The sequence below is a fragment of the Plodia interpunctella genome, chromosome 15 (genome assembly GCF_027563975.2).
Source record: "Plodia interpunctella isolate USDA-ARS_2022_Savannah chromosome 15, ilPloInte3.2, whole genome shotgun sequence".
Taxonomy (NCBI): Eukaryota; Metazoa; Arthropoda; class Insecta; order Lepidoptera; family Pyralidae; genus Plodia; species Plodia interpunctella.
The window spans coordinates 9,328,486-9,349,859 of record NC_071308.1 but is presented as its reverse complement, the minus strand read 5'-3'; the positions used below and the strand labels follow the sequence as shown (position 1 = coordinate 9,349,859).

The 21,374-nt window shown below is 33.0% G+C and overlaps 1 protein-coding gene across 4 annotated transcripts in view; it reads left to right on the top strand.

The window, feature by feature from the left end:
* LOC128675832 (uncharacterized) overlaps window positions 1-21,374 on the top strand; it is a 180,375-nt gene that overhangs the window by 48,191 nt on the left and 110,810 nt on the right. For 3 of the 4 annotated variants that reach the window (XM_053755534.1, XM_053755530.1, XM_053755532.1), the window contains one exon: window positions 3,963-3,998. The gene's annotated coding sequence lies outside the window, so the exon portion shown is untranslated. The remainder of the gene's footprint in view (window positions 1-3,962; window positions 3,999-21,374) is intronic. The other variant, XM_053755533.1, reaches the window with a different exon arrangement.

Here is a 21,374-nt window from a genome sequence, read left to right as displayed (position 1 = left end):
ATGATTTTTTTCTGATTGGCCCGGGTCTTGGATGCTTATCTATATATGTATTTGTTATAAAATATAGTATCGTTGAGTTAGTATCCCATAACACAAGTCTCGAACTTACTTTGGGGATATCTGAAACTGTGTGATTTGTCCCAATATATTTATTTAATTTATTTAATAGCTGATACATAGATTTTAAAAAATAAAACAAAGACGTTAAAGACCCCATTGATATTTTTAACTATTAAACAATCGTGAGACAAATAAAATTAAATGCATTCAACAACAATAACATTTTCCCAGAACCAGTAAATCAGTAAGGTCCCTTCACACGATTAAACTCCATAAACGAGCAATTAACATCGAAGACAAACAAATCAATCGAATGCGCTCGATACTGAATCGATAATCGCACTCGATTGTCCGCTCACGTACGTAAACAATTCGCTCATTGCTGCCGCGGAATGACGAATTGGAAAAGGAAAGGCATCGTTTAAATCGATTGTTAATCGACTATTTGTATGAATAGTAGAGTCTTTTATACGAGGCAATAAGTTTTGAGCGTGCGCCAATTGAGGCGCGTCGAATATTGATTACAAACTTAAGTGTGCCGTTTTTAGAATGTTGTACAAGCGAAAATCACACTAATAAGTAGCTTAATAGGTTGGATTAAAATTTTAGAAGTTAGCAAGGTATTTGTTCTTTTTTTATCAAAGATGGCGCCATTGTTTGTCGCGTGTGCATGGTAATGGTTAATGGTTCCTACATAGGAATTATGTGTTTTCGAGTGGGATGGGGTGTGACACATATGGTTATCATAGTTGCTGTCTGCATACATATAGGTACACCTACCTGATTCATATCGGAAGGGGAAAAACCTCATTTATCTTACGGATGGCTCAGCAATCAGGCTAAAGAAAAATACAAGAGACATAAAGTAAGAATAAAAATGATATAGGTATCTCCAAATTCAGTCTGCACAAGTTAGCTCTAATTGCAATAGCAATTTTATTTTGAATCTCTAATGAGTTTCAATAACAAATCATTATAAATGTCCATATTTTAATTGATAATAAATAAATAAATATATTAGGACATATCACACGGATTGAGCTAGCCCCAAAGTAAGTTCGAGACTTGTGTTATGGGATGCTGACTCAACGATACTATATTTTATAACAAATACAATATATAGATTAACATCCAAGACCCGGGCCAATCAGAAAAAGATCATTTTACATCATGACCCGACCGGGGATCGAGCCCGGGACCTTTCGGTTCAGTGGCAAGAACCTTACCACTGCGCCACCGAGGTCGTCAGATTTTCGTCGTCATCAATTATTGTGTAGTATACAAATTAAATATTTTTACGCGTAAAAAAAACAAAATTAGAAGTCATATTTTTTTAAATTATTGCCTATTCCCAGCAGTGGGAAAAAGAAGGCTGTCAATGATGATGAAGATGAAGAATGCGAAGAGATTACTTTCCCGCGTTAAGTGCCACAATTTCTAAAGAAACTCGCGCCTATCGATCAAGGCAAAAGGTGCGTTTCTTCTTCTTACTAATTTTGTTAATTTATTTTCATTCCTTCTTAATACTTCTACTTTTTTAGAAGAATCAAAATCTATGTAGCTCATGCAAATCTTGTAAATGATTACAAAATAAACCACAGATCGTCAAACAAAATCGGATTACAGAAACGAATCGCTTTTGATATAAATAGCCGGAACCCCGTCGCTTGACTTCGCCGTATTCCAAATATTATGTGTTACAAGCAAACTTCCTTACAAGCTGGCTACCAGCGAGCTTGCCCTACATAGCATAAATGCTGTAAAAGTAGCTTTAAAATATTGCAAATACGGAAATATGGCGTGGGTATTTCGGGATAAAATGTAGCCTGTATTTTATTCCAGGTTATATTCTATCCGTGTACCAAATTTAATAACAATCGGTCCAGTAGATTTTGCATGAAAGAGTAACAAACATACATACATCCTCACAAACTTTCGCATTTATGATATTACTTAGTAGGATTGTTGTTGAATTTCAGAACATTATTCTATAGTATGTGCTCTCTATCATCTGAACGTTTTACTTTCTTAATCCTTTTTTTGCCCACGACATCGTTCGCGTGGCCGAAAGTTCCGGCTGAATACTGGCCAAAACTAAAACTTAGGCCGAAACCTCATTTTGGGTCAAATTTGGACTAAAACCTGAAACCGAATATTCGAAACGCCTCTAACGCACACATTATGAACAACATTAAAGTTTGAAATGTTTATGAAAAAGATTCTACGTTGCGAATTTAATCGTATCGCATTTACGTTTTGGAGTAAATTTTTTATAGGATTTACAGAATAGCTGAGACTTAAGTGTTTATTGAACTTGGAAAAAATTTAAAGTTTTAGATAGATTATTTCATAGAAAGTTAGTCTGGTGTCCAATAAACGAAGAAATATTTGACCGTGCCGCGCCTGCGCCGGTGGTCCTATAAAGGTAATAGCACACACCGCACATCGCATATTGAGAGCGAAGCGGCGTCAGGTCTAGACAACGTGAGTCTAGACGGTCATTTGTCGCGAGTTTTCACGCGTTTGATGGTTTATATCCTGTTCAAATATAGCTAGGCATTTGAATCTAATTCTCATAGATATCTACATATAAATATATAGGTACTTTCATTGGCCGTGATTATTTGTGGCTTTACAACTTTTTAGATTATTGTGTTCCGGAATTGGAAATTTGATATATTTCATAGGAAACGAGTTTCATTTTGTAGATCGCTATTAACCTAATCTATAAATCGCTTAATTTTTTTGAAGAAGAATATTTTTATTGTGACTTTTATTTAGGTAAATATTGAAGGGAATAACACAGAGTGAAAAAAAAATGGAATTAGACTAAAAATCTCATGGTTGAAATGTTTTATATGAATTATATTTTAAGGCCCTTGCCTTAATTCCACATAGTCGTATCCTGTCATGTCACGTGTTAACAAACGGAACAGCTCGCATACTGAGCTCACGTCTAGACGCAGCGTCGCGTCACGTCGCGTCGCAACGCTTGACGTGTGTTACATCCTTTATGGTCCTATCTAATTGGCGGCATGAAGTGAATACGAAGATTTGTATAACAAATCAAATCATTCATTCGGACTAAATTTAAAAATATATATATACAGGGTTACTGGTACTATACTAACTAACTAATCTTTTGTTCTACGCCTTTTGTCTAAACGTAATAAATACAAAGAGGTTTAATGTCGTTTCTTTACAACATTACCTCTATGTTCGATTTCGCTACATAACGCTACTGTACTATCTCGTGTTCCTTGGGTATTACAGAGTTAAAACGTGTAGAATCGCCTGTTAGAATCGCAAGTTTGGTTGTATATATTTTTTAATATGAAAACAAAAACTACGAATCACGAAAAGTCGTAGAATAAAAGTTTCTTGTTTTGACGAACCCAAGTAGTCTTTAGGAGGTTTTGTGTTTGATACCAGTAACCCTGTATATATCAAAATCTTGAGTAACAAACTACTTGCGTTTCGGAATGACTATACTGTGATCAATCTCAAAATTAATTAATACAGTATAGTTATAATGACTATAACGTGTCATTTAATGCATTTTTATACCTACAATGTGAGCTCGTGATGATTTTATTGTACCTCTAGATCTCTTTTCGTATCAAATCGTCTACACAAGGTTGAATTTCACGAGCGTTTCAAACTCCGCCGCGTGCTGTCATTAGTGTTTATTAAATTGTACCATGCACAGTACCTAATCAATTTAATTATATTATTTTATAAATAAGTAAAGTACTGGTACAATGTTAATTTTATAAATGTTTAATTTAGAAAACAAATGTTTCTTTATTAAAAAAAAAAATTGCGACGCTAATGAAACTTTCTCAAAAATGAATTCACCCATAAAAGTTTTTTATTATGATTAACTGTTTCATTTGTTTCAGATTAGAAGCACGTTGAAATGAAGGAGAGAATACAGGGTAAGTTTATTTTCAATTCAAAGAGATATACAAATTTTAATGCTATCCACTCTACCTTAAAATATTCAATACATATAACTATAGAATAATTAATTTTCCACCATTCGAACTTGTGACCCAATTTTCAAGAATATCCTGTAAATACCAATTTTTGCATTGCCTTTTCCAAGAATTTCATTAATCCGGAAAACTATCCAAAACGTATAACAATACAATATGTTCTATACCGTTGTGAACCCTTGACACATAAGGTCTAGAGATTTACAGCTCCCAAAGAGGCATAAGGTAGAAATGAGGGCAACACGGAAGGTTGTGCACGTGGGCGGGAACAAGCAATCGTAACTTGCGACCCTTTGAGAGCATTGTAAGCATGAGTCATACCTATGTATAAGCTAGTATCACAGACTGCTGTCACAGCTTTACACACAATTTTTTCTCATTCTTTAAATTCTGTCGTGAGGTTTATATGTTTACGATTATTGTCAAAAATAGCATAAAATACAATATAAAAATATTTTGCCAATTATTTAAAATGTTGGCCAGTACATTACAGTATAATCTTTGGACACAGCAATCTTAATCCTCTTCTTTATTTTTAATTTTATTTCGGAAAAACAAACAGTTATATAATATAGTTTAAGTATAATATACATAGTTGTAATAATAATAATTATTATGCAACCCACAGCGAAAACGCTGTACTTGTTAAGCTGAGAAAAATCTCAGCTTAACAAGTTCCATTTAGCAGTGATGTTGCCACTAGAGGTAAAGTAATTAAAATATATTTATGATTATGTGGGTACTTATCCATTTTTTTTTCTTTAAATTCATTATATTTATTTAAGACTTCATTGCACAAAATTACAACCAAATTGTGTACAAATGGCAAGGCTTAACGGCATATGGCAATCTAATATTATTATTAATATAGTGGCTGTATAAATGACGGCTCGTGGTGCAGTGGACTGTAATTTATTGTAGTTTTTTCAGAGCCGGTTAAATAAATATGCCGAGATTACTTGGGAGCACTTTTTATTGTCATGAAAGACAAAGAGGAAGAGGAGCATTTTTTTAAATGTGAGCGTAAATGTTGCTATAGTAAAAAATAAAAATATAATTTAGTGTTGGGATTTCCAACAGTGGCGACTCGGTTAACAAATAATTTTAGACAAAATTTCCCTCTCTAAACATACCAGACACGAAGCAAAAAGGTTTTTTTTTTATTTCAATTGAAAACTCCAATTTATTTTAAAAATCTTACGGTCGTGTTAAAGTACGTGGTTTTATATCTAACACCCAACACCAGTGTTAGAAAACACACGATAAGAAGAATTTGGTTCAGAAAATTTAGACGATGAAATCAACCTAGTTTCCTTATAAAATGAGCATGGATTTAGTAAGTACTTAGTAAGGAGTACCTACTAATTCCATGAAAATGAGAATTTTAGACGAGGTTAGTTTGAACGAATGTGTTTCGTAACATGGACAAAATGTAATCATTGAAATGAAGAATGAGATTAGAAAAAAATGTTTTGTTGTCATTAGCAGTTTTATATATTGAAACATATGTTTACCTATCTTATATTATAAGACTTCCGTAAATAAAATAAATAAATCTACCTATTCCAAGTCACCTTAGGTTGATGTGCTGTCTATGTACAGTCAACAGTACATCAACCTATTCAAATTCATTGTAAACTCGACGCTATTATCGCGCCGCCGCCGTGGAGATTCATGCAGGGTAACATGAACAGGCTGTCACAGTGTGCTGTTGACTGTACGTTATCTGAAAATGGAGTGCGCTTCGAAGAATATTAGTGTGTCATCGATATTGTTTAACATTATAAATACGTAATTTCAACATTTTTCCTTCAAAATGTTTCCATCCTTTTCAGAATGAGTAATTGAACTACTCATACAATACTATGATAGGATATACTTCTTAGTTACAATGTAAGTAACTTTTATAGCCAGTTACAAAATGTAAGCGATTTAGAGTCGATAAAACGTAAGTGTTATAATATCGTGAAGATATTAGCGTGTTTCCATAGCTAATTGATTGATATACAAACATGCTTATATGTAACCTAACGACTTACCTGCCTAGGTTGTTGGGCGACTGGACCACAAAGAATTGGGACGCGCAAAGAAGCGCAAAGTGGGGCGCCGCAACAAACTTCACCGCACCGCAAGAAAGGGTTCTTTTAAATACGTCAATAAACAAATGTGAGAGTTACATTTATTTAGCCGTAAAAAGCTATACAGTGTATCAATGATCACACATTCAAATTCAGACTAGTGAGAAACAAACTATGCCGGCCGGAAAATTTGGAAATTTAGCAAAATAACTTAAAAAACAGCATGCAATTTCCATTGAATAAGGTGACCAACTGAGCGTGATTACCACGGAATTATTAAAACGGAATTATTCTGTTTCACCACGGAATATCCCATATGCATTTAATTACATATCTGTCGATGCTGCCACCGGGTTTAAAAATAAATCACGTTCCCAACTGTTTAACGCCGCTCATTGGTCGAAATAAATCAGCGTGAGATCAAAGCTGATTTGTTCAAAATGACAAATAGACAAAAGAACAGTCTTTTAATACGAGGACAAGATTTAAGGTGAGTTGCACCAGTCATCATCGAGTTTAACGTGCGCGCCGCCGACGTTTAGACAAAATGGCGTACTTTGCGTTTTTCTGCGCAGGTTAAAGTTATCGTAAACGTTGCAACCAACTATTATTCTAGTCCTGGGTAATGAATAGACTAGACAGACATAGGTGTATATATATATATAGAACTGTCTCTAGAAAATGGGAACGTTATACCTATTATTTAAAGGTATTATTTGACGACCTCGGTGGTGCAGTGGTAAGGTTCTTGCCACTGAACCGAGAGGTCCCGGGTTCGATCCCCGGTCGGGTCATGATGGAAAATGATCTTTTTCTGATTGGCCCGGGTCTTGGATATTTATTTATATATGTATTTGTTATAAAATATAGTATCGTTGAGTTAGTATCCCATAACACAAGTCTCGAACTTACTTTGGGGCTAGCTCAATCTGTGTGATTTGTTCTAATATATTTATATTTATTTATAGGCATACTATTTAAATTTCACTATGCCAATGTACTTGCAGATTTTACACTCATTTTAATAAAGTCATGGCAAAAACAGAAATTTAAACTATGATGTGTGATTATTTACTAATAGCTTTTAGCCGCGGCTTCGCCTGCGTTAATTTTCCGGGATAAAAGGTACCATGTGTTCGTGTCCATTACTTCAAACTACATGTATGCAAAATTTCAAGAAGATTGGTTGAGTAGACAGAGCGTGAAGAGGTAAAAACAAACAATCTTACTTTCGCGTTTATAATATTAGTTAGGATCAGGATAATTAAGATTTTCTTGAATGGCTATTTATTCTTACAATTTAGAACATCCGTAAAACGCACAAGACAAACCAATCTTTTCTATGTTCCTATCTGCAACTGTAGTTACGCAAGTCATTCAACTATTTTACGCACTTTAGATAATTATAATAATATATCAACATCTGTTGACATTTTCTTTCATTCCAAAGCGGCATTTCAAAAACTTATTTCTTCCATCCTACGTAACAGATAATTTCATTGGTCTAATTGATTAGTATACCCATTACACACATAACGTGATGCGTCCCTGTTTGAAATAAAGAAAGAAAGAAAACATTTATTTGCCAAAAACACATGAGTACAAATAATCAAAATGAATTAGACCACACACGTTTTACCGAATATAGGTATGCAAATATAAATAAATAAAGAGGAGCATGCTATCCACTACAAATACAAAACAAAAAAAGAACTATAATGTATACTAGCCCTAAATTCTATCCGAGTCTATCATTAAAGAAATCATTTAAAGTATAATAACATTTATCGTTTAATAAAGACTTGAGGTGCTTTTTAAATAGATAAAATGAAATGATATTTATTAAATAAACAAAACTTTGCTACATTGCTTATACAATTGGTCGCATACTAGGCAACATGCATGTTTGTCTATTGTTTTCTTTCCTTTCTGTTCTAAGCTGTTTATAACTTTATGATTTACAAAACAAGATTTTGATTAATTGGCATTAAGATTAACCACCCTGTAAGATAAAATGTAATTTTGTTCAAGTGCTGTTGATTCTATGATAAATAAAAATAAAAATAAAAATTTCAAATCAGTTTAATTGTCGATTTCCTAGCCAGACAATGGCAGCCGTTTGACACATTTATATCTCATTTTCGTCGGTAGGATAAAAGGTACACTAAATGGCTATTTATTAACAATGCCGGAAATAGTGTGCACAAGTGGTCTGTCAATATATCGTTTGAGTTCGACAAAGCGGTTCCCTCGGTCCATTAGTTTACCGAATAGGGTGACCACATTTTACATCATTGTAGTATTTATTTGTAGTAAATGGATGTGGGGCTACAACTGTGTGAGTTTTATTTTTTTATCTTTTATTCTTTGTTTAGTGCTCCCTATGGCTACAGATTTGGTCTAAATGAGGAAAATGGCACACTAGTAAATTATTCAGTATGATTTTCAATATATATCCGTCGACCGCATATCAAGTTATACAAGTATTTTTATGCACCGTGGTAATTGCGATGAATTTGCAATTAATTTGGATAGCTTGACATGCAGTTGACTGTGCACTCTCAAATATTTAGTCAAGTATTATGGGCTGCCTGTCACACTTTACTTTCAATACTATTTTCATTAAGTAAACTCTTCTTTTTAGTCGTTCGTGATTTTGGGAAGGTTTTTTCGGATTTGACAACCGCACAAAATAATAAAATTATTTGTACATATTGAATAATTGCGAGAGGTAATATTCTAGATTTTAATTTCTTTTGCTTACACACAAGTGGAATTTGTCGTCTGAAATCAGGTTTTTGTGTTAATTGAAGTTGGTGTCAGAGAACTTGGTCACCCTAACATTGAACGTGAAAAGCATTCCACAGAAAATCTCAAACTTTACGACTATTCGGCATCTTGTATGGTAACAAATCGCTGAAATTTCTCATCGGAGATTTATTTACTCCACAAATTCTTCATTCGCTTCGATTATAAACCTTATGTGGACACAAATTAGGTTCGAAATTATTTGATATGGTGACATTTTTCAGTTAAGAATGGTGTCAATGATGTCAAAGGATCGTCATTTTCGTTGGATTTTGAAAAATAAAAATAAAAAATAAAATTAACTAAAATCGCGTTTGATGCTTCTTGATGGCTCTTAACATTTGAGGTATATTTATATACTTAACCTAAAATCCACGCGTGATATATATATATATATATATATATATATATATATATAAATAAAATTAACTAAAATCGCGTTTGATGCTTCTTGATGACTCTTAACAAGATCATTTGAGGTATATTTATATACTTAACCTAAAATCCACGCGTGATATATATATATATATATATATATAATAAGTTTTTTGCTTAAGTCTACCGTTTATGTTGTATTAAGTAGGTACTTGTATTTATCCTACACGTTTGTGAGGATGTAAGTTTGTTACTCTTTCACGCAAAATCTACTAGACGGATTGTTATGAAATTTGGTACACGGGTAGAACATAACCTGGAATAACCCATAGGGCACGTTTTATCCCGAAATTCCCACAGGAGCGAAGCTCCGGGGTGCAGCTAGTAGTGGTCAATGAAAACTACTATACATAAGCCAGATTGGTTTGTATACAAAGTCATGTGGCATGAGTACGAATAGGATTCGAACCTGGAACCTTTGACGAGCTTCGTTTTCCATGGGGGGCTAAATTTATAATTTTAAATAATAACAATTTGTAGATATTATTCACACAACTAACAGAAAATATTAACTATTTATAAAAGCTGTTCGTATTAAAATTGGACTTTTGACCTCAAAAATTGTCGTATTATGCGAATAGGTGTTATCTCAAATAATCTATTAATTAATAAAGTATAATATCAAGTTCATTAATATTTCTTAGGTCAATAAATAACTAAGTTTATAGTATTTTAAACGAGATTACTTATATACACAAACCTGTTTTTTAAAATATAATATTAATATTTATTTCATATATCAGTTTGAGATGTCAACAAGTACCTAATAGTGACATTTTTTTTGGCTTTAACAAAATTATACATTTATTTTTTTTATCATATTTTTAATAATTATTTATTGCAAATTAGATTATAATACAAATAATATCTATTTAATATGCCCGTTTCATTAAAATGAATCTTAATCCTAAATTAAAGGTCACAAATTAAATACGTTAATCTGTATTGGGTGACCTTAATTATGTATATTTTAATTATTCTCATATTTGAAATGAGAAATTATAATTATGAATGACAAGTTCATGATTCGATTTCTAATTTTTTTTTTTAATCTTTTTATGTTTTTCTGACCTCGTATTTTGTTAGAATTCAAATTCAGTTCTATGTTATTTTTTCATTTACATTTTAAATTAAATTGTATTCCATTATTATACAGGAATGGAATAGTATTAGCTGCCAGTCCTGTCATAGATAAAATAAAAATATTATTCAATTAAACAAGATTATTATTTTCGTATCAGAGTTGAACCTCATTCTTAAATTTATTGGTGATGATGAAGATTATTATGAAAAAATATTCGCAGTAACATTAATAGCACGTTTTTTTTTTTTAATTCATTATAGTAGTAACATACATACAACCAAATAGAATACTTATATATTTAATTTGTTGTATTCATTAAGAGACCTGGTAGGTGGTCGAAATTTCATTCATACGAACCATGGAAATATCTCATTAAGAGGAAATATAAACATTCTGCTTTTAGTCGCGTTGCTGATGTTGCAGATCCGTCGTTTGTTTTACACGAAACATCAATCGATCTTTGTTTTTTCGTATTACAATAATATAATAACTAGTCGAAAAACTTAAAAAAAAAACACAACGAGTTGAGTAGAAAAGGAAATCGATCATGAAATTCTATTAAAAAAATAAATAAATATATTAGGACAAATCACACAGATGCTAAATATATTATTAATTTGTTGTTGTTATATTATTTATATTATATATTGTCTCAGAATGTTGTACAAGACGCGTATTTGCAATTTGCAGCGCGCGACTTAATTTGGCTGTTGACTTCTATTTATCTTACGATAAATAATTACTTATTCTTAAAAAGATAGAATAATTACTTATTCTTAAAAAATCAATGGTTGGTCACAATAATTCTACCTATATTGATAAAGTAATCGCAGTAAGGATTAGACTTGCTTTAGCCTTATCTAGTGATTTAATTACTTTTTTTTTTTTAAATAAATAAATATATTAGGACAAATCACACAGATTGAGCTTAGCCCCAAAGTAAGTTCGAGACTTGTGTTATGGGATACTATACTCAACGATACTATATTTTATAAATAGATACATATATAAATAAACATCCAAGACCCGGGCCAATCAGAAAAAGATCATTTTCTATCATGACCCGACCGGGGATCGAACCCGGGACCTCTCGGTTCATTGGCAAGAACTTTACCACTGCGCCACCGAGGTCGTCAACTTTTAATAGAATATACGAATAGATTTATTTATTACTTTGCTATTTGGCATTTCTTCTCAGCTTCGTTGTTCGAAATGCTAGTAGTGTGTAGCTTCGGTAGATAATATTGAATCTAGAATGTGACGTGAATAATGCCTGTGAAAGCCTAATTTCTAAAGGAATGATTTGATTTGGATATTATTTGTTTTGTTGTTTTTGGTAGGATCCAGGATTATATTCGACAATGTTACTAATAGCCATAAAGTTGCCGATTGCCGGCGACTAATAGTGGCCAGTCTGTTCCGCTCGACAGATAGATACAAGATATACGACACTGAATCCCGTCTGGTCGCTTCAAACCGCTTCTAGTGATCCAGTTCGAGATCGAAAAATACAACTGGATTTTTTAATGTCAAAAGTAGACATTTCGTTTTCAAATTAGTAAAAATACGCAAAAAAAAATAGTTCCATAAAGTCACGTGATTTATATTGATGTGACATCTTGTAGAAAACAGATAGAAAAGTTTATGTACTTATGTAAAAATTAATATTCCGCAAGTGAATATTTATATATTTTTGTAAAGAAGCTCTTTTGAATTTTTGATATTAATTTTGGCATATAGGGACCAACACTGTTCAAATTAGTTTCTTTCAGATAATACATCTCAGTAGTGTTCGTTCCGAAATGCCAGTAGTTTGTAGCTTTTAAAAAAATACCATATAATTAGAATTTTCCATGAAAAGGATTTCTAAATAAATGTTAAGACTTTGAATTTTGATGTGTTGTATTAATATCACTATTTATCCGTAACATGTTTTTTTTTTACATTAATACAAGTATTTTATTATCAAAATACATTTTTAATACGATCACACCATACAGAACACAGCAACAGTAAAGAAAATATTGACTTGCCCTCTATTATTTTGGGATAACACATTAATAAAATATTTTAATGGCCTATTCACACCTAGTGTCATGAATAAGTGGTATTTTTTTGGAATTTAAGTGTTTCGTCGTAAATATTTATAGTTGAGATATTTATGTTCAAGATAAAATCATATTAAATGTAAATAGAACAAGCCGAATAGTTATATACATATATTATTAAATGGTGGTTTTTGTAATAATTTTAGTGTCGAATTACATTTAAACATATAAGGTGGACACCAATTAAGTGCTAATATTTTCAGGGCTGGCTCCAGGGGCCTCAATAATGTATTGGAGCAAAAATTTTCAAAATCAATACGCTAGTTTTTTTCTTCTAATTTTTTAATTTTCTAACTAACTAAAAAAAATATTAAATGATGACATTTAGTATTATACTGTAGAAACATCTTAGACACTTCATTTAACTTTAAGCTCCACTAACCAAATAATAATGAATTAAATTGGTTGGCTGTCTTCCTCTTTACTTAACAGAAGTGCGTGAAAGACAAAGATCGCAAAGTGATTTGATCGCAAGTGTGTATATCCTAAGCAATATTATAAATGCTAAAGTAAGTTTGTTGTTTCGTTATATCTTCAAGTTATATTCTTGAAATTTTGCATATATGTAGTTTGAAGTATGTTGCAGGATATGGGGTAGAGCTAGGGGCAAAAGTTATAGTCGAGGCATATAATATACAATATAAGGATATATTCTGAGTTATATTTCAATTTACTTATGAATAGCTTCTCGTGTACAGAGCATATTCATAGAATTTTATTTTCATAATGTAAGGTTTAATATTTTATAATCAGATACATTTAATTCTGATATAAATAACATAACAGAAAATATGTAAATTAATTAAAACTAACAAGTTACAATTTTCATGTTGTCATGCAAAAGTAGGTCTCTCTTCATAGTTCATTCCTCATGGCTGAGGGTCGCGGTCATTACGTAGAATGAAACACACACAACAACTTTCTTGGCATTATTAATGGAGTGGTTTGCCATTGCCTTCTCCATTTTACACACAAGTTAATAAGAATCAACCAGTTGTGCAGGTTTCCGCACGATGTTTTCCTTCACCGGAAGCATGTGGTGGTCGATGAAAACTAACTATACATGAGTCAGATTGGTATACAAACTCATGTGACACGAGTTGGATTCGAACCTGGGACCTTTCGATCCACAGGCGGGCGTCTTAACCATTACACCACCACCGCTTCGGTGGTAACCGCAAAAGTACATGAGATATAACGCCCCCACTATATTTTTATATTGGTAGATAAATTCATACTTGTTACCTAAAACCCATATTTGAAAATGGTACCTCAGAATAAAGAAAAATCGTCATGGATAAAACCTGAAAAGATGTAAGAAATACTTTTTTGATATATAACAATCATGTCATGTAATAATCACGAAGTAAAATTTTTTTAAAAAAATTGGTAAGACCAAACCATTATATTAAATGATTTAACAAACATCGCCTTGGTTGTTACAAAACCATAAATTCAGAAATATAATCGTTAGCAATTGAGATATCAGAAATTTTGGATACTTCTCCCTTTTGATACAATAATTGTATTCTAAAAAGAACTTTATTATTTGCATATTTAGATGCAATATCAATTGTTACGAAAATGAAAATATATCAAGTCTGAAATCTTTATCAATTTCCTAACAAACTCGTTTATACGATTTTCAACTTTATGACCATGCAATATGGAATATATTTTTTCACAATTGAATACATGGAATCTAGTTCCGAGTGAATTCGTGACTGCGTAGACTAAAGTGCAAATTTTTGGCGCGTTCCTGACGCGTTACTTTCAAAAATATATTATACTACCAACCTATATTAATATTTGTAACTTATTTCACTTGATAATAGTCTATTGGGAAAGTAAAGAGAAACATTATTATTATATCAATGTTGTAATTAGGTATGTGTTATGATTAAGTACTCCCGATAGTCATAATAATGTTTTTGATGTCTATTAAAATCTTAAATATACACTTAATATACTTTGTTTTAGCTTCATGGTTCAGAATGTATACTCCATTAATAATGTGATTTATTTATTTAATCATATCATAGGTATTGATAACCATCAGCAAAATAATAAATAGAGGACACAACACACGAAAATATTTGTAAAACGCAGCAGATGCGGTCGGTATTATCTCCCGTGTGTTTCCACAGCAAGGCGGTCTCACACATCGCCCGCAAAGGACCCGTAATCATAAATTGAGTAGCCTTAATAGCCAGTGTGCTGGTAGCCTTAGGCCTAAGTGAATGAACTCTAAAATGCGATCCTAACTTTTTTCGCAAAGTTCCCGCGAATTCCAAGAAACTCTTACTGGTGCGTCCAATTTTGGTGATTTATACTTTATTCGTCTGAATTTGTGAATGACTGTATTGTGTGTAGTCAGTCAGTCACAAAATAAAAAAATATTTTAGTAAGGACCCTAAATAATTAAATAATTGCGCTTAGGGTTTTTTAGAGAGTAAATTAACCTGAGTGATTAATCAATTATTTTTGAAGTGAAAACTTCTTTAGCGGCGGCGTTGTGTACTTTTTGTGATGGGTAAACAATGCTGGACTCGCGTCAGGACACGTGACGAATGTTAGTGCGGATTTGCATTTCACATCTCACTTGCATTGCAGTGTGTTGTCGTTGCGTCACAATGGCGCAATGTGATTGGTTCGTTGCGTCTCACTTCGAATCGATTCGATGATGAGAAGTGACATGCACACCCGCACTTCGCCCGATCTAAAATTCGTAATACATCACGTTAATATTCAAGTTTTCACTTCTGGCGGCACTCCCGGAGTGCAATTAAAGTAAGAAAAACTTTAGCCTCCATTCAATGAAGGCTAAACTGTAATTTCAGGGGGCTTACCATCATCTCTTAATGCGATCCACTTTACGACCTAAACTGAACTGCATCGCAAATTCGTACCATCGACTTAATTTTTAGTATGAATGCGATTCATTTCAGGTGCCTAAATTGAACTGAGTTGCATTGGAATCGTTCTGTAAAAGTTGATGGTAGGCCTACAGGTGGGAATGGACTCAATTTCCACTTGGACTAGTAAATACCCTTTTTCCCAGTATCTAATAGGTGAATTGAAGATTTCACATTGAAGGATATTATTAACAAAGACAAAATAAATCAAACAAGTACCTAATAAACTTTAATAAGTGCTTCGGAAGTTCCGGTTCTATTTGCAGACCTTAAAACCACAATGGGCGTGGCGGGTTATGAGGAAGCCCAGTACCCCAACAGTGGGGACGTTTAAATGGCTGTTTATGATGATGAAACTCTTCTTCTTCATTGTCGTATTCATGACTGAGTGGTTTGCCATTGCCTTCTCCATTTCGAACACAAGTTAATAATCAACAAGTGTATAGGTTTCCTCACGATGTTTTTCCTTCACCGGAAGCAAGTGATAGTCGATGAGAACTATACATGAGTCAGGTTGGTATACAAACTCATGTGGCACGAGTAGGATTCGTACCTGGAACCTTTTGATCCACAGGCCACAGGGTCTTCAATTACACCGCTTTAAAATGATGAAATTAAATTAAGCCAAATCTATTAAAAGCCATATAGTGATGCATAAAACAATTTCAGCATCCCAATTAAACGATAAATACTTAAGTAACTTAACCTAAATTTTACAAATACTTAAATTTTAGAAATAGAAATGTAAATATATTGTAATTAAATACTTATATTAAAGTTTTACGACGACCATCGTGATACCATATTTTGAGGGTCTAAGCAATAAAATTAACAGACTTTTTAACTCTAACTTATCGTCAAATTACTTGTTTTTATCACTTTAAAGCCTTAATTTTTTTAAATAGATCCATCTTTATCAATATTGATACGAAACAGCGTATAAATAAATGAAAAAAAATATGCAGAGTTAATATTTTTTTATAGAGCAGTTGCTCATACAATGTTTCCTTGATCTAGCTATTTACGATTTTTTTTTTTACATTAGCAACAACGAATCGAGAATTTCGTTTTAGGTAAGGTTTAATTCTAGTTTTATTCTTCAAGTGTTCAATAGTTTTTTTTTTTGATGGAAATATTTGCAAAGACATTACTAACGATGCAATTTAAGCGGCGCTGGAAATGTGGTGTGGTTTGTGTATCATATCAGGTCTCTTTTGTATGTTACTTTGCCTCATCCATTTAATATATGTGTTACGGCTGAACCCGAACATGCATGTTGCACCCATAACGAAGACCGGTTGCACCTACGTCTAGCCGAAATGATAAAAGATAAACTTACGTTTAGCTTTATGTTTTTAGGTCGAGGTAGCCGCACTTCGGCTTTTAGTCATGAAATATAAGTTAACGTAACGTATCCGCACTTTTTTAGTCATGAAATATCGATATAAATTGATTTAGCGGACACAGACCCCGACTTCCAACAACTAAAGAAGAAACCGCTCAAATGGGAACGAGGTCTGTAGAAATTAATCCAAAAATTATACTAACTCTATGACATACATCGGTTCATTGACTCTATATCAGTTCTAATTTGTAGCAACGCGTGGCCATTTTTTATCTAAGTCATTAAAACATCGTAAAATACGATACAGGCAAAGACATTCGTTTGATTAATCAGAATTCAAAAAATAATTTACGACGTGTTTCCGAAAATGACTTTTATGTCGTTACACATAAAGCTTTTATTGCCCGGTCAGGGATAATTGATGGTGACGAAATTTTTGTGGTTGTGGACGCCAGAAGTGGAATCTGGTATTTGGGCGGAAACGTGATTGATTTCAAATACCTTATTACTCATAATTAAACAGTGAATAAGATAAAATGTCTCTCTTTAATATGAGCGTCCTCTCGGTTTCTTCCTCAGTCGTCGTCCAGGATATGCTTCCCTACTTTTTCTTCCCTACTTCGCACAATCGTGCGCATCATTCGTTGTCAGACCATTGGCACGCATATACTTCTTAACAATCTACGTACTAGACGTACATATTTAGTCAGTTTATTACATTGCCCAAATGGCTAGTATAGTCTGAATTTTTAAAGATATTATTTTAAAAAATCTAAAAAAATCTTTATTAATTAAAAATTATTGTCATAAAAATAGAATTAATGAGACACAAAAAATAAACTTCCTTATAGCTAAGACTTAAATAGTAAAAAAAAAATTTAAAGTCACGTCTCGGCAAAAGTACCGTATGTGCCGAATCTTTAAATATTTACTAAGATATTTTGACTATGGGCTTCGAGGTGACACAGCCATGAATGTAACCAGGGACACGCTCAGATGATAGAGAGAGATAGAAAAAGATTGTATGTCTTCCTTTGTAGTATGTGACACATTATGACGATGGGATAAAAACCTATCACTGTGATCTCATTTGCACCCACCCATAAGCCCACCATACATCAAAACGCGGCCTTCGAGTTTCGCAGCTCTAGTCTCTGTCTACATCGCAAGCAATAAAGACGTGATTACTGTATCTGTACTGTATTAAGGCCATAGTTAATGATAAATTTACGACTCGCACGAATCGCATTCCTATATAATCTTGTCATTTTCTCACGAAATAACAACATGTCTCTGTATTCCATCAGGATAGTATAAGTCTGTTCGATTTATGTGTATAATTATATCCTTAATAGCTTGTATAACATGTCTATAAATTCTATATCTGATCCTAACATTACAGAAGCAATTCATGTATTTGTGTACAATAAAATTGTACAATTTAATTGAAAGGGATATATTTTGATTGACATATAAAATAATAAATACCTACCTAGGTTTACATGCTATTTGTTGAAAATTAAGTTTTTTGATTTTCCATTGATTGTGGCCATTGGAAAAATCAAAAGGTTAATTTATCACGACAAATAGATTTGGTGGAATAATAACATCAATCCACAATTAGATCACTCACTGACTCATCAAGAATATGCCCTAAATTTTACCATCATTGTCTGAAATCGAAGAGGTTAACTCATTATTAATAAATGTTATTAATTTTGAAGCCATTAAGATCCCACGCTTGTTTTGTCCTGTTATTTGCAGTATCATTTATTTCTTAATGTCTCTTTCTCTCATCTGAACAATTTTCCAGTTGTTTCCTCAGCCTTTAAAAGGTCGAAACGAAGGATTCGCCTTCTTAGTTTGTTTCTCTACTTCGCAAGATCTCCGGAACTCATCCTAATTGATAAAGTCAAGCCAGCACTTTTTGGGTATGCCTCTTCTTATGGGCTCGGGTGGAAACGGCATGGCCAACGGCTGTCTCTCCATTGGATTGGCATCGGGAACAGATGTTCCCAACGTAATTTTGTCGATATAGAAATAACGAAAGAGAAAAAGTTTATTCGACAAAAAATACAGTAAAACAAACACGTAAGACGCGCACGTACAAACGTACGCGCTCATAATTCATGATTCAATTAAATTCATAATTTTTTGCTGTACTCGTATAGTTGATTTCGACATGTTCGCCAGTAAACAAAAAGATGAGAAGGAAAATAGTAAACTTTAACAATCTAACGCCTCTAATTTCCTAAACAGAGAGAAAATCCGGTAAAAAAAAATTCCCAAACGCAGTAAAATCAAAATGCTAATTATTCAGAGAATGCTTAAAACGTCGTAAAAGCGGATGTGGGATATTAAGAAAGTTCCCACAGTAAACGTCCGACGGCCCACTAAACAGTCATAAAGACGTTCGGACATGCTCTTTAATACTACATATATCAAAATCCGTGGTTCCTTTACGATCACACCGTGGCGTAAATCTTCGTGATAGTAAAATGTTTTTCTTACACTTTTTTTACAATTCGCGCTTTTTATTATTGAAGTGAAAATTTCTTTAGCGTCGTTTTTTTTTCACGTTTTGTGATGGGTAAAAAATGTTAAACTCGCGTCAGGATCGAAAATGCGTAAGACGTCGCAAATGCACAACGTTAATATTCAAGTTTTCACTTCTGCTGGCTGGCACTCCCTTAGTGCAACCCGTGTTTTTTAGATTTACGGTTTGCTATCAATGGCGAATTTTATTCATTTTAGACGAATTTTTTTGCATAAATTGAAAAACACATTATAGAAAAGACGTCTAAGTAGACGTGGGAGTGAAATAAAAAGTATTATTATTGTAAACCATATTTTGCGCATAAACCAATAAGTCCAGTAGTTCTAGTATTAGGCTAACTTTCTGCTATAAACTGGTACCTACATACAAATCTGGTATTAATATGAATTTATACGAATAAAATTTACCAATCTCGGAATGAAATATGTACTCGTATCGATATTCAGTAGGAACTGTGACTTTTACGCGTAAACGGTACTTTAACGAGACTGATACGCGTTTTGTAAACAGGATAATTTATTTCATTGATTTAATTTTAAAATAGTCGAAGTATGGCGTGTGGTGTGATGTACTGCTTTGGAACACGACCACTCCGCGCCCGCCTGGGGATGTCTTACGCGGCGACTTAACAACTGATTCCAACAACTGCATTCCTAAAGAGGGTTGACGTTATGCAAGCAGCCGATCATAAAAACACAGCCGGTTTTTTTAAATTATCTATATTATTTTTTAACCCTGGCTTCAGAGTTGAAAAATGCAATTTGATATTTCATGTAGCTTATATCCATTTGCACAAACTTTCGCATATAACCCTGTTATTCATAAAAAAGATAAAGCATGCTTTCAGGATAACGTATGTCTTGTCTCGTTTTGTCACTGCCAAATTTTGTAAAGTGCGATAGTGAGAAAACATTAGCTTAAAGTATTTTTTATGAGTAACGTGATAAGTATTTATTTTTTGGATTTTTCATTAATCAATGAAACTAAACGACATTTGTTCTCAATTTCGTCATATATGTTTATTACAAAATATGCTAAATAACATGTAATAAAATCACAGGTATCTTCAAACATATGATAAAATATTTCTACGCGATGTTACTACCAAATGTAATGTTGTTGTTACATCGAAAATATCTCGGTACAACACGAACACATGTTACTGAATATAGCCATAAAACGTGTGAGCTTGCACGTCGTGGCGTGTGGTTCCGCCCTAGATTCGTACTATTCCATATCCTCCCGATGTCGTAAGAGGCGACTAAGGAACATGTGGCGTTGGATGATTGGTGTTGTTAATACCTACCGGATTATCAGAGAAACACGCGATTATCAGAGATAGAGCTTGTTTGTAGATTTGTCTAGTCTTTAATCATATTATTTACATGACTGCACAAAAACGGGTGTTATGTTTTGTGTGTTCATTATTAATAACATAACATTACTATTGTCGTAAAGCTAAACACTTGTAAGTGCTATATGTGTATTTGTACTGAATGTATTATACTATAATCTGTGGAATTAGCAAGTATGTTTTTCTACTCTACCAAAAAGGTTTTTCTCACTTTCTGAATCCCAAAAATACAAGTACGTTCACATCCGCCCCCAACCTATAAACTGAGTGAGAGATAACTCGATTTTGCCTCCAATAAGTCGTATCGATATGAAAAAGATTTTACGACTTTCAAATGAGGCGATCGGTGTAAATACGTCGACACTAGCGCAAGTAAATCATGTTTTTTACGAGTGAATAGTTGCATTAGTCGTGTTTTTACGACCGAGTATTAGGTTTTTATAGTACACACATTTAAGGGTTGCTATTTAAATACCAGATGATTTTTTTTTATTAAGAAATAGATCATGTATTTGTCTCACGAAATCAGTAACATTTTTATTGCTCACCTCCTTTCTTTGCAACGTATTCATTGTGTAAGATGGTCCGTCATCATCGACATCATCTGCAACATTCCGTGATCCACTACAGTG